Genomic DNA, 17,399 nt, shown 5'->3' with positions numbered 1-17,399 from the left:
ACCCTGACAGCAAAGCCGCTACTGTTACAGCTCGTCGCTAAACTTCTATGGTGCAAAGGTGCCCCAAATATGTCAATCTCTCCTTGTGGTTTCAGCTTAGATTTCCCACCTTTTAAACAAAGCCAAATGAGTGTAGACCATACTATCCAATAATGCAAGAGAAGCACATTGTGCTTCTATCATTTTTCTTTTAGGCAGCTTTTGAGAGACATTATTGCACTTATATAACTTTCAAAGTGAGGGTGGGGGGGGAGAAAATGAAACTGTGATTTTATATTGACACATGAAACCCTGAAGCTGTTATGATTTTCTATGCCTCTATTATCGTTAGCATTTTAGGACCAATTATTCTGAGGGCTGTGTGATTTCCAGAACATCCCCATCTTTCTACCACCTTCTTCAGTCAACCCTGAAAGAAGAGAGAACTAGAAAAACAGCACCTTGCAAAGCCCCCTGTAATGTTTGACACAATACCATCAGTTGACAGGCACTTGTACAAGGCAGCAGTGTCTATTATATAAAGGCCTTGGAATGATATATCCAAGCAGCGAAGACACAGAATACAGAACACCAAAAGGTTAAATGCAAAATACTGTTTCCCTTTGCACATCAAGGATGATTAAAAGTCCTGTATAATCTCTAAAAACTAAAAGGTGCTTCTAGTTCTGCGTGTGTGAAAAGAGTTCTCTAACACCTTTGACAGAAGAAGTAATTTTGAAAGGAAGGGAACAAGTTGTTTACTTATCACTTATCATCGTTTCACGTTCTTTTGGAACCATGATTACATTAACCATCATGCTAGGTAAGCTACAAAGTATAGACCCAACCCTACTGCAGTGTAACTATGTATCTAGGCTTGTTCATCATGCTCCTTGCAATTAGGTTCCATTATAATTTCTCTCCATTCAAAAAGTATTGACTCCTCCTCCATCACAAGGCAGGTTGAAAGCAACCATATTTTCACTGTAAGGTCATTCCTAATACTGCATATTTAAACATGCTGAGGAGCATTACATAATGCTTGAGTGATTCCTCTATGACAAGCTGCCCCTGCCCCAGAGAATACAGAAGCCCTGCCTTCTTTTGGGTATGCACCAAAGAGAAAGGGTGTACAGCAAAGAGAAAATTCAATACAGATCCTACTTTGGTGCTTCCAAAAGCAAGTTGCTTTAGCTCAGATTGCTTTGAGCACAATCAGCTGTGACTTCAGTCTGAAGGACAGCCTTGTCTGAAGATTTCAGAGAGAAGGTTACAGGGGGGGTTGAAGAAGGGTAACCTCTAAAGTTTTAGGAAAAGAAATTTGCTTTCTCCCACCCACAGACAGCTGACTCCCCCTGAAGTACCAAGTTCATAGCTTGGAGGTGCTTCTGGAATTGTTGCTGCCTCTGGAAGCAGTGGTTGTGGTGGCAGTAATCAGGAGTGCCTTTTATCAAGCTGAGTTGGTCCGTCAGCTGTAATCCTATCTGGAAAAAGTGGACCTAGCCATAGTTATGCATCCACCAGTTACATCAAGGCTGGATTGTTGTAATGCACTCTATGTGGGGCTGCTTTTGAAGCTGATGTGGAAACTTCAGCTGGTGCAGAGTGTGGCTGTTAGAGTCCTTGTTGGGGCTGGACAGTCAGATCATGTTACACCAATTCTATACCACCTGCAGTGGTTGCCAGTGCATTTCCAGGCCAAATCCAGGCTACTGGTTTTGACATTTTTATACCTTCTGCTTCTGAGCCCATGGAATAGATGAAGGGGAATACATGGACATCTTCATCTTCTGGACTTAGTTTTGTGGCAGTTCTGTACTGAGAGAAAAACACAAGGTGTGGGTTAAAAGCCTCATGTACAAATGCACTAACTAAACCAGGGATGGAGTGCCCCTGGGTTATTTAACTGCTCCCACTGACAGGAGGAGCCAAGTGGGAGCAATCAAGCCATGTGAACTAGCACGCTGGCTCACTCATGGCAACCCAGGGATTTAAAAAAAATTGGGTTACTGTTGCATGCGAACCAGGCCACTGTGTTCATATGAAATTGATGGACATTGAAGGAAAGAGAATTATAGGTCTTTTTGGTAGTCAAGTAGCCTGTACAAGGGCGGATCTACACTACTCTCATAACATTGTTTCTGTCCATTTTTAGCGTTGTTATCTGTTTCGGTTTTTAACATCACGGGGCACACTCCGGGAATGTAGCGTTACTTACCCTTAGCTTTACCAGTAGTTATCCATTATAGCAGGGCACACTGTTTGTTCTATCGTTGTAGCTTTTTCTGCCTTTTCTCTGTGATTAGCTGAGCTGCTCTGTTTGCTCCGCCCACTTCCTGATCTCCTTCCTTCGCCTCACCAAGAATAGTGCAGTAAGACACAAGGCAAAACACTGCTAAAGCAGTTGCTAAAGGCGGGTAATGGAAGTGGAAGCTATTGGCGGATCAACTCACTTTGAAATTTCCGGAAAAGAATAAATGACGATAGAACGGGGCACATAACAGCAATATAAGTGCTACTTCTGAGCAACAACAAAAGGGGACAACGAAATAAAACCTTTAAGTACAACTCATATACAGCGTTAGATACACAGCATCCTGTGACAGTGTACATCACAGTAACCCATTCATAACATTTTCTAACATTCATAATGTTAGAAAACCAATAGTGTAGATTCCCACCCCCTAAAATTTTATTTCAAGGACTGTAATATATCAGTAAATACAGTGAATTAACAGCATTGTGTAGAAAAGGTCTCAAAGAACGTCCAAGCGTTCATTGCTTAGGGGAACTCTGGCTGTTAAATAGAGTTGACAGTTTCTAAACCAGAGATTAATGCTTCCCCTTTGCCACATTGCATGTTGAGCAGACTCCCCTCTACAGACATACCCCCCAATGCATAGATGGGGTAGGGACAGAGCCCACAGGCATGGCCCCACCCTCCTGCTCATTCGATTAATTATTAACTTAAAGACAGCACGTCCAAAGACCCGGAAAGAGATCAGGAAAACTAAAAAATAAAGCTGCTACATTATTCCAGTTGCTCATTCGCCAGCAAGCTTTATATATTTTCTTCTTAGGCATCAGGCAATGAGTGATGTTCATCAGTTGGGAACAGGCTTGCCAGATGTCAATAAACAAACACAACCCAGGTAACAGACATTGATCCAGATATATTGATGGGTGAAGAAAGCACTACAGACCTGATTTTATGTGATCTTGTTTCGCAAGCCACCTTGAGGATTTTTATTTTAAAGTTGAAATTCAGGGTAAAATAAATAAATACCCTAAATCAAACTTCCCTGATGGCTTAGGGGTGATGGAAAGTATAACAGGGCACCAAGTTGGGTGTGGCTGCCCTAAACACATAAATAAATATCAGCCAATGTGGTGTAGTGAGAGTCAGTGTGGTATAATGGTTAGAGTGTCGGGCAGAGACTTGGGAGGTCCAGGTTTTAGTCCCCACTTGGCCATGAAGCTCTCTGTGTGAGCCAGTCACTGGTAGGCCCAGAGGAAGAGGAAGAGGAAGAAGAAGAAGAAGAAGAAGAAGAGGAGGAGGAGGAGGAGGAGGGAGGAGGAGGAGGAAGTAGAAGTCTATGTAAACTGCCTTGGATTCCTTGCAAGAGAAGAAAAGGCAGGATATAAATGTGATAAATAAATAAAAATCCAATAGTTTACTAGCATTTGTAGCCAGCGTTTCCTCCTGGAAGCTCAAGGTAGCATAGATGGGACATTATATCCTCACAACAACCCTGTGAGGCAGGATAGGCTGAGATGTAGTGATTGGTCCAGTATGTTTCATAGTCCAGCGGAGATTTAACTAGGTCTGCAAGTCCAAGTCCAATGTACCAATCCGTCCCACTACACCATTCTGGCTTTCATAGTTTATATGCATGAGGCATAGTGTATGAGTCTGAGCTGTGTAACATCCCAGAATAAGATTCAGCAAAGGTCCCCTCTCCCCTTTCCGTCTAGCCTGCCAACACCACCAGCAGCTTCAAAGACAAACAAGTTGAACTCTCCGCCTCCACCTGACCCTAATGTTCCATACAGGGCTGTGCAGCCGGCTTTAATCACAGCCATCCAGAAAGTGTTAGAATCTTTAAGGGAACAGATAAAAAGATATTTAAAGAGAAAGGCTGGAAATAGTCGTTTTCTTTATTTTAAAAAATGCACATTCACAATGCACTATTTGATTTTGTAAAATTCTGATCGTGGTATCTTTGATTGTAATTAGAGATGCAAAATTTCTGGAAATTTGAAGCCATGGGGGAAAAAACTTTTTTCCCTGGTTTTTTCCCCCCAGAAAAAACTGAAAATTTTCAGAAAAATGTGTTATTATTAATTAATTAATATTATTATTATTATTATTATTATTATTATTATTATTATTATTTCTTACCTGCCTCTCCCACTGGATAGAAGTGGGCAACAACATTGAATACAAGAATATAAAATACATAAAACTGATTAAAAACATAAAACCAATACATTCTTAAATACATTTTTAAAATTCAACTGGCCTGCCAGAAGAGATCCGGCTTTATAGTTGTTGTTGTTTTTAATTCAGAAAGACTATTAAGTTGGCTGATCTCTCCCGGCAAGCCATTCCACAGTCTGGGAGCGGCAGAAGAGAAGCTCCTCTGAGTAACAGTTGTCAGCCTAGTTTCGGCTGACTGAAGTAAATTCTTCCCAGAGGACCTGAGCGTGTGGGACGGATTGTACAGGAGAAGGCAATCCTGCAGGTAGCCTGGACCCAAACCATATAGGGCTTTAAAGGTAATAACCAACCCTTTATACTTCACCCAGGAACTAATTGGCAGCCAGTGAAGTGATTTTAAAGTTGGTGTAATATGGTCACCCCTAGGAGTATTAGCACTTTTTACAGATTGAAAGTCATTTTGTTACTTTAGGAACATAAAATATAGTTATGTACAAGTTGTTTTGGCATAAAATTATCACATTTGGTGTATTAAAAGTACAGTGTATTCAAACAATTATTACAAATTGGATTTACTTTAATTTTTTTCTTCTTTTTTGGTAACAAATGGAGCTACAAGCTCCTGAACTGTAAGGAACACCAGAACTGTAAGGAACCTCTTTGGTTTTGCCAGTTTATGAGGAGCAGGCAAAAAGCAATAAAAATATTTTTTAAAAAACCTGAAGAAATCATCAACATTAGTAACAAAGAAAATTATTTCTATCTCTGCTAGTCCTCCACAGTGTCAAGCAGACATAAAGCACCCATTCCCATAAAAAGAACTGAAAAGGGGGGACCAAGATGCAATGGATATGCATGAAATTTAATCAGACTCGTTTTCTGAGCTATCTCTATCAATTTCAATCTTTGTTTCAATGGCAGTGACCCCTAGAGGTAGAAATGCATCTTGCTCTTACATTTGAGAGTTATAGTCTCAGTTTGTGAACTAGGACTTGTCCTTTGTGCACAGAAATTGTAATAACCTGATACTGTACATAGTTTTTAGAAATCATTTGGAGAAGTAAATATATGAACACCTTGTCTTAAACATTTTATTCATCATGCTAAAATAAAACATTCCCTAATCCATTTTGTCTTCTTCTTTTCCATTTTTTTCATTTTTTAATTTTTTTTAGAAAAAGGCTTCGGGGGGGGGGGACTGGTGTGTGTGTGTGTGTGTGTGTGTGTGTGTTTCTGAATTTTTCCAATTTTTTTCCAGGACTTCACATCTCTAATTTTAAAGTCATGCAATTTGTTAAGGCACCTACATAACCAGCATGAGGAAAGATAAGCAACAGTTCCTTTAATTCAGGGCCAGCAGACAAACTATTTTCAACACTGGCACTCACTGAAAATTCAAGATGGCCATACCCAGATCAGGCCAGTTCAACTTGTGATTCATCCCCCATCCCAAACACAGCCCACCTGAGGGTTTGCCTTTGTTACTTGTAAAACAGGTGTAAAAATGAAGGGAGGGGCACATCAAATACCTTGAATGACTGGTACACTCTGTTGAGTCACAAATGAGGCTGCAATATCCCAAGCAGAATTACAGCCTAATCCCATGCATATTTCCTGGGAAATCAGTCCCACTAACTCCCAACATAAGCTTGCATCCTATAACATCCTCGCTAGGAGTAAGTCCCATTGAACTTAATAGGGCTTACTTCCAATAGGCACGCACAGGATTGTGCTCTAAATCTGCACAGGATTGCATCCTCACTAGGAGTGAGCAGCATTCAACTCAGTGGAAATTACTTTTGATTAAACATGGGGCAGATCTATACTTGCCTTACTGTAGCTAAAAACACAGTCCTGAGATCGTTAGGTTCCTTACCGCATTATTACGTGCCTGGGCACACACGTCCCCTGTGTCATTTTTTTCTTGCAGTTATGTCATTGCCACAGGTCACACATATTTCTCTTACCATCACAGGTGGCACATGCAAACAAACTCATTGAAGACTGGATTGAACGATGGACGACACAAACATGAGGAGAAACAATTTAAGGACTGGGGCTCTACCTGCCAAAATACATTCACCACACCCCAGCACAGCAATTGGTTAGTGAGATGATTTGAATTGAGGAACACCACCCAGTCCGGCAGCGGTAGCGTAGCAAGAGGTCACATTGTAGTTGAGTCAACGCTGTGAATGCGTCAAAAAGATGGTATTTTGCAACAATTAATATGTTGCTCCCAGCTGTTACAAAGGACAGATGTACCCCAGGAGTTCCCTCAACAACTTTGGAACGTCATATCTGGTAAGTGCAGATCCTGCCATGGATAAGATTGGGCTGCTTGATGTACTAATAATAATGTAGTAAAATGAACGTAGCAATAGTTTGCAGCCTTCCAATAAAGGTGCTTGGCAGAATGTTTCGAATCTCTCATAGCATTTATCTACAAACATTTATTTATTTAAGAATTTATACCCTGCCCTTCTAATGCTTTTTCACCATTCAGAGCTGCCAGCAACAAGAAAAATACAATAACATTCGATCAAATAAAATACAATAAAACAGAGAGGTATTGCAGATAAAACAAAGGCCTTGGAAAGAAAATTATCTATCTGGTTAAACAAAGGCCTGCTGAAGCAAAAGGGTTTTCGCTGTTTGGTAAAACACAGTTGGGGGTGGGAACAGGACGTGCACAAACATATCTCAATCCTTGTTCGCTGGGCAACATTTCTCTCTGTACTAAGCTAACTGCAGGGTACCTCATAAAATTCTGCAGGGACACTCAGACTTGAGACGTATTTAAGGGCCAAATGAGACATGGTGTCAGAAAATGCATGTACAGATCAGTGATTTATTTATTTTTTTAAAAAAAGAAGGTAAATGCAACCTCTGGGGGGAAATCAGACTGGAGCTGCATGGAGGGCTACTTGGAGAAAGGAGGGAGGGTTACTTTTTCCCGAGTCTGTTTTCCCAATCTAGTTAAATTGTGAATTCACTCCCCACAACATGAAGTGATGGCCACTAATTTGGATGGCTTTAAAAGGGGTTGCTTTGTTGGTCCCTGGTCGACAGCTGGTTGGCCACTGTGTGAACAGAGCGCTGGATTAGATGGACCCTTGGTCTGGTCCAGAATGGCTCTTCTTATGTTCTTAAATTGCTCTCCCCCAAAGCTGTTTGCAACTTGGAGAAAACATATCGGTACCAAGATGTTTTCCCTTGCAGGAGAAATAGCAGTTGGGGGTGGGGCGGTTGTGGCAATACTACAAATTTCAGCTAGCTTCAAATCTGCTGTAGCGTCAAAGTTCCCAAACAAAAATCTCTAGACTGTTAAGGGGGCTAAAGATCTCTGACAAAGAGTTCTCAGCAATCTCACAAACCTACATTTCTCTAGTTTTCATTGGGGAAAGTCTTGACTACTGAACTGGTTTCAAGGTGTTTTCAACTTTATATTATAGATGTGTCCTTGCACAGACTTTGGTACCACCATCAACCCAAAGATCCTGATTTGTACTATCACTTTCATAGAACCATGGAGTAAGAAGGGACCTTGGAGTTCATCTGTTCCAGCCCTCTGCTCAATGCAGCTTCTGTACTGCAGATTGCAGCTACAGCATCCCTGACAGATGGCCATCCAGCTTTTGCTTAAGTACCTCCAGCCAAGGAGCACTGCTGAACTCAGCATTGGTGAGCTCAATGGAGGCTCCAGGTTTGAACCAGAAACAGCCAGAATCCTAAGGGGGGCTCCTTTAGAGTTCTGACTGGTTCTGGCTGAAACACAGAGCGGATTAATTGCCCCATTGACATCGGAGCCACCAGCCTCCACTGGCTGAACTGCTCTCACCATTAAGACTTTTCTTCTAATGTTTAGCCAAAATCTGCTTCCCTGCAATTTCAACTCTGTATCTTACCTTTGTAGTAAATGCTGTATGTGGTGCTGGCTCCTTTATCACAGACTCTGTGGTGCTGTCTTATTTATCACAGGCTCTTCTGAGTAGCCTACCTAATTTACTAACTCTCTACCCCTACATGAAAAATACACGAAGAAAGCCTGAGACTAACTAGAGAAGCTGCTCTCTCAAATCTTGGTCAGGATCCTGACCAAGATTTGCAATTGATGCAGACCTCTGTCCTTCCTCACACAGGCACAAGATACACACTCATCATTACCTAGTACAGCAGGGGAGAGTCTTTCAGTCGGAAAGCCAAATTCCATTTCAGAGAAGCTCTTGGGGACGGACTCCACTTGTAGATGGGACTGAAACAAGAGGCGCAGGACCAAAGGCAGTGGGGTGGAGTCAAAAATGCTATCATATTTTCACTGAAAGCTGTTAAAAACATAAGAAGAGTCTTGCTGGCTCAGATCAAGGGTCCATCTAGTCCAGCTGTTGGCCAGGGACCCACAAGCAGAACATGGTACAACAGCACCCTCCCACCCATGTTCCCCAGCAACTGGTGCATATACTGCCTCTGATACTGGAGGTACTAGAAAGCCATCAGGACTGGTAGCCATTCATAGCCTTCTTCTCCAGGAATTCATCTAACCTTTCAAAACCATCCAAATTGGTGGCCATCACTGCATCTAGTGGTAGTGAATTCCATAGTCTAACTATGCACTGTGTGAAGATGTACTTTTGTTTGCCCTGAATCTCCCACCAATCAGCTTCATGTGATGACCCCATTGGGTTCTAGTAATTATGGAAGAGGGAGGAAAATGTCTCCCTCTCCACATTCTCCAGACTATGCATAATTTTGTACGCCTCTGTCAGGTCATCCTTTAGCCTCCTTTTTCCCCAAGCTAAACAATCCAAGCAGTTGTAACCTTCTCAGCCCCTTAATCATTTCAGTTGCCCTTTTCTGCACTTTTTCCAGCTCTACAGTATCCTTTTTTTAGGTACAGTGACCAGAAAGTATAAAGGCAGTATAATACTGGCAATTTTATTCTCATTTCCTTTTCTAATAATGCTTAACATTGTGTTTGCTGCCACACAGTAAGCCCTAGCAGAGGCATTTCAGTCTCAGAATGAGGAAAAACTGCACAAAAGCCAGGAAACAACCAAACAACCAGTGGTTAGGGGAAAGGAGATGGTGCTAGGGAAAAGGGAATTCTGACAGACTGGACTGGTCAGCCTTCACAGTCACTAGCACCTCTTCCCTGTAACAAGGCTAAGAAGAGGGATTGTAGGTTTTATGCCGTAATTGATGTGACTGTTCTGCAGACCATTCTTCCGTTTATGATTCTTTCAAATTAGGCTAAACTGCACATACACATTTGGGAAACCAACAATTACCGAGAAATTTGATTTCACTGAGTTCCAGAACTACAGCTGTAAATCCCTGCTAGGGACGGTGTGTGTGTCGGTGTGTGTGTGTTGAACTCTCCTAGCAACAGCTTCAACAACAAAACTGCAAAACAAAAGAGATTGTAATCCACAAGATGTTAAAAAAAAGAATCTTTGCAGGCTCAGAGAACAATTCAACTTCATTGCTGAAAAGCCCTTTATAAATGGATGTGACTACATGTGCTTGAGCCACTAAACATGACCATGTAATGGGTACTTCAAAGTACATTGGGAGTGTAGTACACAAGATAACAGAATTGACTTCATGTCTCTGCTCCAAGAAGAAATCATGGCACGGCTGTTAAAAGTCTGTCCTCTCTCATATTTTCTTGCAGATTCCTTAAATGTGTTGATTTAATGTGTCAACAGTTTAATTGTATAGTCTATCGTGTTATAAACACTGCTAACTACAAACTATGCAGAAAGAGACTTTAGGCAAACAATCCAAAGAAACCCAGTGGAGCAAGCTCAATAGGGATCCACTGGGGATGTATTTTGCCGATGTGTTTATAAGCATCTGCCAAGGTTATTGCCTTCCCTTTAATAAGCATGATTTTAAAAAACATGATGAGGAGCCCCCATTATAGAAAGCAGTTCTTTTACTGCTATGGAATACAAGCAGTAAATAGGCACACACACATTCCCTGGGGGCTTTTAAAATAAGAACATCAGACTAAAGGTCCATCTAGTCCAGCATTCTGTTTCTACAGTGGCCAACCAGCTGTTGACCAGGGAACCACAAGCAGGATATGGTGCAACAGCACCCTCCCACCCATGTTCCCCAGCAAATGGTGTATATAGGCTTACTGCCTCGGATACTGGAGGTAGCACACAACCATCAGGGCTAGTAGCCATTGATAGCCTTGTCCTCTAGGAATTTATCCAACCCCCTTTTAAAGCCATCCAATTTGGTGGCCATCACCCCATCTTGTGGTAGTGAATTCCATAGTTTAACTGTGTGAAGAAGTACTTCCTTTTATCTGTTCTATTTGCTGCCCCATGGCTCATTACAAAAAGCGATCGATTTATTTAGCAGTAAAAAGCTAATAATCATACTTTGATACTATTGCCAGGCTTTAGGATGGCCACTTGTCCTACTTTAGAGAGGACAGTCCTCTATTGGAAAGCATCCCCTATTTGAAGGGCCGTCCAGCCTATGTCTGGTTTAAAGATAAAGAGAACCCCAAGAAGGGAGAGTAGCAGGAGCCTTGAAGTGGCACATCAGCAGTTGGCACCTCAACAACAGACTGAGCAGCAAGCACACAGGTTGGCCGGTCACTGCTTTCCCCATACGGTGTGATGTATTCTATTAAATCCTAGCAATTATTTTTACATTTGCAGCTATACTTGCCAATTAGCCTATGAAAAAATTATGTAAATCCATGTCCTACTGCTGATGCTTTTCCTCTTTTTTGGCCATCCTCATCATAGATGAAGATGCAACTTGTTTCCGCTATGTTTTAAGGCAATAAATTGGATTTCTACAGTGCTTTTAATGGTAGTACATCAAAATATTTGCCTTGATGGTTGTTAAATACAACCTCAAACTGCTTGAGTGAGATTTTCTGGCATAAACATGGAAAATGCATAGTAAAAGACATATTGTAAAGCAGTAGAAATTAAGCATCCATGATGTTTAAATGTACTAACCAAGGCAAGATCTACACTACTGCTTTAAAACAGTTTATAACAGTATTGACATGTGTTGGGGCCCAGAACACACTGCAAATATTGTTTTCAAACCGTTTTCAAGTGTTATATCCTGCCTGGTGTAGATCTGGCCCAAGTCAACCTGACAGATACATACATTGAATGTTTGAGCCACGGGAGGCTATGAAATTTGTTAGTAAAACAAGAAGCAAAGCTAGGAGGGAATGACAGAGCTAGGGCCAGGAAACATTCCAAAAGACAGGAAAAGGAGGTTGTGGGAAAGGAAAGGTCAGCAAGCTGCACCTCCTCAAATCCTGTCTTCCACACAATCCTTATGGGAACAGGAGCCCTCTCCTTTTTTGCATGTAGTTATGCAGAAAGCTCTAGATAGCCACAATGGTTTTCTTGATTACAGCCTCTCTTATCCCACCAATGAATAGCAACATATTACTGTGTACTCGAAACTGCAAAAGCCAGAAATGTTTCTGACCTATCAATTCCATTGATCCATGACTGAGGCATGGTGTGGTACAGAGGGGATGCCCCAAAATCAGGCAGAGGCACTTTCCACAAGCAGTGCAGCTTCCTGTTGAGGAAGGCAGATCCCAATTCCAACTCAATATCATCGTGCTAGAATATTGTGGGCAATTGAAAGTTTTCTTATTGAAAGCACCCATGAAGGAGGATGTGGTGTGGGCGTTATCACTATTATTAATACTGTTATTCAGCACTTGGTGTATCTTTTTATACTTGCAGCATGGAAATAATGAGGTGACAAAGATGATGTTGCATGGAAGAGAATCAAAAGAAGATGTGCATACAAGAGAACAGGGAGAGGGAAGTAATCAGGGTAAATAATCATGGGTCATGCTTACCCCTACCAGGTCTGATCCAAGGCATTTTGCCAAAACTATTTGAACTGAGAGGGTGGTTCTGCAACCCTTGCAACGTTGCTAAAGACGGTTGGTTGCAGTTTTTGGACTGCATACAAATTCTCTTCACTCATCCTAATAGCAAAGTTCATATGCATTGCTGTGTGACTAGTAGCCTCATGCTACTGTCATTTTGTAAGGAGCTGCTTAACTTTTTGGAAATAAGGTGGTATCCCATGTTTATCAATAAAAACAATATCTAGCATTTCTATAGTGTTGGGCTTCCAGTAAATAGTTCTGTATCTTCTGTGCAGTACATAACATACAGTTTTATAAATGCTTTGAATAAATAAATTCAAAACTGTGTGCAGAACTATTATGGGGTCTGTCTTTTCCCCAAGAACTTCAATCACAATCCCTCAGGATGCTCAGCTCTGAAATTGATCCCTGCATCCACAAGGGCTAGAAATATAAATGAAAGTTAAGGTTTTGAGGGCCCTCATAGGATCACAGGTGATGATGGGGGGGGGGGGTGTTTTCCCCTCAGTTTTCAAAGCTAGTATGAAGCAACTTCAGGATGTCCAGGGGGCATTTTCAGCCTTGGACTCTTCCCCCAATGGCATCTGGTGCAGCTATGGGGTACCAAAAGGGTCAAAATTCACTACTTTGCAAGCAAAGGTTTGTAGAGCACCTTTTTGGTGCTCTACATTAGCTACAGAGTATTAAAAGGGTCGAGATAACCACTCTGAATGTGTTTTTTTCCTTTAAAAGCTTCTTTTGTTTTTTACAGCAGCAGGGGACAACAAGGGTCTGTAGGCTGTGTGTTGCCCGCCCTTTGGTTAGTAAATTAGACTAGGCCTGGAGACAGACCCAGGCTCAAATCCCCTTTATTTCATTTCTATATTGCCAAATAGTTGAACGTGTCTCCACTCAGCCATGAAGATCAGCTGGTCACCTTGGGTCAATTGTTCTCAGGCAGGATCTACTGCTTTGTAAAGGTATTAAAGTGCACTGACAACTGTTGGGGCCCATGACAACTTCCATCTACCATTTTCAAACCACTTTCAAAGTGTTATATACTGCTTGGTGCAGATCTGGCCTCAGACTAACTTATCTCACAGGGTTGTTGTGAAAACATTGAGCAGGAAGCAGAGCTATGTATGCTGCTCTGAGCTCTTTGGAGGAAAGGCAAGAAGTTTTATTCATACATACATATACATATACATATATATATATATATATATATATATATATACACACACACACACACACACACACACACACACACGGGTTCTGTATTACAGGATATAGATTATTGTCTTTTCTAGTGATAGTGGAGTCTTTGATGTCCAGCCAGTCAGCAGGCCTTCACCTTAAGTGCAGGTGGATGGAAGACAGGCGATCAGCCAGGCTATGTGCTACTTCTTAGGGTCTTCAGTTGCTACCATCATTCTGACTGTTCTCAATCTTCTTTTTAAAAGTTAAACCTTCATCTACAGAGGTCCTGTGGCCTCCAGCCATCTTGGGCAACATTTGGAGGGAAGATACATTTCCTTCATCTCCATGGTTGTTCTGGAACAGCAACATTTATTTTGGCATTTGGTCAGAAGTTATTGGCAAGGTGGGGCTTTGAATCTCTAAGGACACTCAAACAGAAGCAAATGAAACTGGGAGCAGAAAGAAAAGACAGGCTAAGATTCATCAACTGAAAAATATTATATATATTTCACTGTATTTGTCCATAGCAGAAACACATTTGTTTATATTATTTACATCTTACGATATATTATTTAACCTTTAGTAGATGTCCCTTCAGTCCAGTGTTAACATTACTCTCTGGCCTGTGACAGCCACTGCACTGCAGCACTTTGCTTTCTCCACTACTGTGGTAAATGTGAGGTGATCTGAAGGATTTCATCATTTCAGAATGCAGGAGGTAGCTTGTTTGAAAACACTTCCTTGTCTAAAGCTCCCTGCATGCAAGAAAAAGAAAAAAGAAGACCTAACATGTCACGGAGAAGGCTTCTAGCCTAAGAGTCTTCCCTGTGCAGGGAGCTTTCAAAGTGAATGAGCTTGGAAACAAGCCGTCTCCCCTATGTGCATTCTGAGGTGGTAGTGGCCTGTGACAAACCTACACAAGATGTAGTAATGGCCACCAATTTGGAGAGCTATAAAAGGGGGTTGGATAAATTCCTAGAGAAGGTTATCAAAGGCTACTAGTCCTGATGGCTACATGCTATCTCCAGTATCAGAGGCAGTAAGCCTATATACACCAGGTACCGGGGAACATGGATGTGAGGGTGCTGTTACACTCATATCCTGCATATGGGTCCCTGGTCGACAGCTGAGTAGCCACTGTGTAAAACAAAGTGCTGGACTAGATGGACCCTTGGTCTAATCCAGCAAGGCTCTTCTTATGTTCTTACACCTGCTTGACTTTATTCAAGTCATTCTGAAGATTACCTTTTTCATCTTGTATTTAGCATGCTAACAGTTTTCTACTAAAAACAAAAGCAAAGAAAGGTTGGTCTGTCTTCAGCTAGCCCTTCCATCAACCTCTGCCGTGTTTCATGCCTTCTCCAACCCACCTTACACATTACTAGAGCCTTCTCAACCCTGATGGTGCCCTTCAGATGTGTTGGACTACAATTCCCAGCATGCCTCAGGCAGGAGAGCACCAGGATGGAGAAGGCTGCATTACTGGATCTCTAGCTACCATAGAAACCAATACTAATTAAAAGTCTGAAATATGCATTTCCATGGCTTTGTATAATAGGAAATTAAATTGCCTGATATTTTAGAAAGGAGTGGATTTTCTTAACAATGACTGTATATTACCTGAACACTAAGTTTGAAAGCCACCTTACTAATATACGATGAAGGTGGGTGGGAAATTGTTGAAATGAAAAGATGCTTTGACGTAGCCTAAATGTCTGTCAAAAGCTTTTCAGAATTAAATCATTCAGGCTTCCGCTTGCTGCCATTGGTTACAGGCAGTCTTTTATCATGATAATATAAAATTATCTGACTTGTGTCTGATAATGTGTGTGTCTGACTTGCAAATGGAATATCCGGCAAGAATGGCATAGACACAAGGAAGGGTAAAATCCACTTTTAACCACAAAAGTTATATTGCAGTTGCACTTTGAAAGATAGGAATAATTCCTCTTTGGATTTGCTGGGAAATATGAAGCATAATCTGAACTCAGGACCCTCACGTTGTTTTGGAACTGTTTGAGTCATATTACTGATTTGTGATTTAGGTAGTAGCGTTAGCATTCCTACATAGTATTCTGAAAAGCAAGCATCAAATTCAGGAGTGGGCAGCTTGTGGTGCTCCAGATGTTCTGGCCTACAATTCCCATCAGCCCAAGCCTGCACAGCCAATGGTGAGGGATGATGGGAATTGTAAGTCAAAACATCTGGAGGGAGGGCCAGAAGTTGCCCACCATTGAATTCTAATATTTTTGTTACTGAATAGGTTTGAATAGACTTTCACCAGTTGTTGCACCAGGTTTCATATGGGATTTTGCCACAACGGTAAAAGTTTTCCTTGAGACAAAATTAGATACAAGACAGCACCCTATCTCGTATTCGTTCTGAATCTTGTTCTTTTTGTTCTGAAGAAATTACACAGCACAATTTACTGAAGACAGAATGATAGGAACAGCAAGTTAACTAGCTGCCTTACTGCAGATCTTATTAGATAATGAAAAAATATTACATAGTATAGTAATGATATAATTGCACTGCTTTTTAAAAAAATGACAATCCACCTATGCTCATGGATCTAGGATCAACCTTCCACAAGAGTAAGGGCTCTACCCGTGGAAGATCCCCCCAACTAAATCTGAATCCAACCCAGATGTGTGGGGCACTCTAAACATTCCCAAAGGTAATCTCTTCATTGTTACTACTACTCCACACATGTTCAGGAACTGTGTTTTAATGCTGGAAACAAGTTCTAGAGCTGAGTTTTGGTAAATCTGAACTTCAAGCCCTGCTTAGAGCAGCATTCTATTCTAATCCATAAATATACAGCAAATGGAGTGAAATGGTGTTTAGAGCAGTGGTGGCCAAAACTTGAGGGCCCATAGGCCAATTTCCACCCCCACCCCAGAAGCCACCCCACCCTTCACCAAAGCACTCTTAAAAATCTCATATCCTGCTTTCCAGCACCTTGTAACCTATGTCATATTTCCTTGAGCAGCTCTGTAAAATATCATTTATAGCTAATACCCCCCCGGCCTGTTTGATTTAGACTATTCAGCTAGTCTCTTTCGGAAACACAGGTATGTAAATTTCACCTACATTTGCCAAGTTCCTCTTCGCTCTTTGAAAAGTAAATTGTAGGACAAAAAACAGATGTTACAAAGAAAAATGTAAATTTCAGATGAGTTTGCTTCCCAGCTCTTTCAGGGTTTCTATATCAGAATGGCAGATATTGACGCAAAAGGAAGTAAGTTGGCAGACATCCTATTTGTCAGACATTCCATTTCGGTGAACTGCTGACAGCCAAATATTTACATGAACACTAATTTAATCATTTCAGATGCTTGTACATCTGACTGGGGGCATGTGGGAGGTCAGTGACAGAGAAGAGTACATGCTTTGAATGAGTAACATTCCTGGTTCAAATCCCTGGCAAAAGATGTCACATAACAAGTACTGGGAAGACCTTAGGGAGCTGCTGCCAGCCCGGGTAGACAACAATGGCCTAGATCAGCGGTTCTCAACCTGTGGGTCGCAACCCCTTTGGGGGTCGAACGACCCTTTCACAGGGGTCGCCTAAGACTATCAGAAAACACATATCAGCATATCAGATATTTACATTACGATTCATAACAGTGGCAAAATTACAGTTATGAAGTAGCAACGAAAATAATTTTATGGTTGGGGGTCACCACAACATGAGGAACTGTATTAAAGGGTCGTGGCATTAGGAAGGTTGAGAACCACTGGCCTAGATGGAGCAAAAGTCAAAATCAATATAAGTAGCTTCATGCGTCCATAGGAAGCTACTTTATACCAGTCAGGCTTTTGGTCCATCTAGTTCAGTATTGTCTATATTAGCCTTCCCCAACCTAGTACCCTCCAGAAATGTTGGCAGGGCCGGTG

Source organism: Elgaria multicarinata, chromosome 1 (genome assembly GCF_023053635.1).
Source record: "Elgaria multicarinata webbii isolate HBS135686 ecotype San Diego chromosome 1, rElgMul1.1.pri, whole genome shotgun sequence".
NCBI lineage: Eukaryota > Metazoa > Chordata > Lepidosauria > Squamata > Anguidae > Elgaria > Elgaria multicarinata.
Note: the sequence above shows the minus strand (reverse complement) of the source record.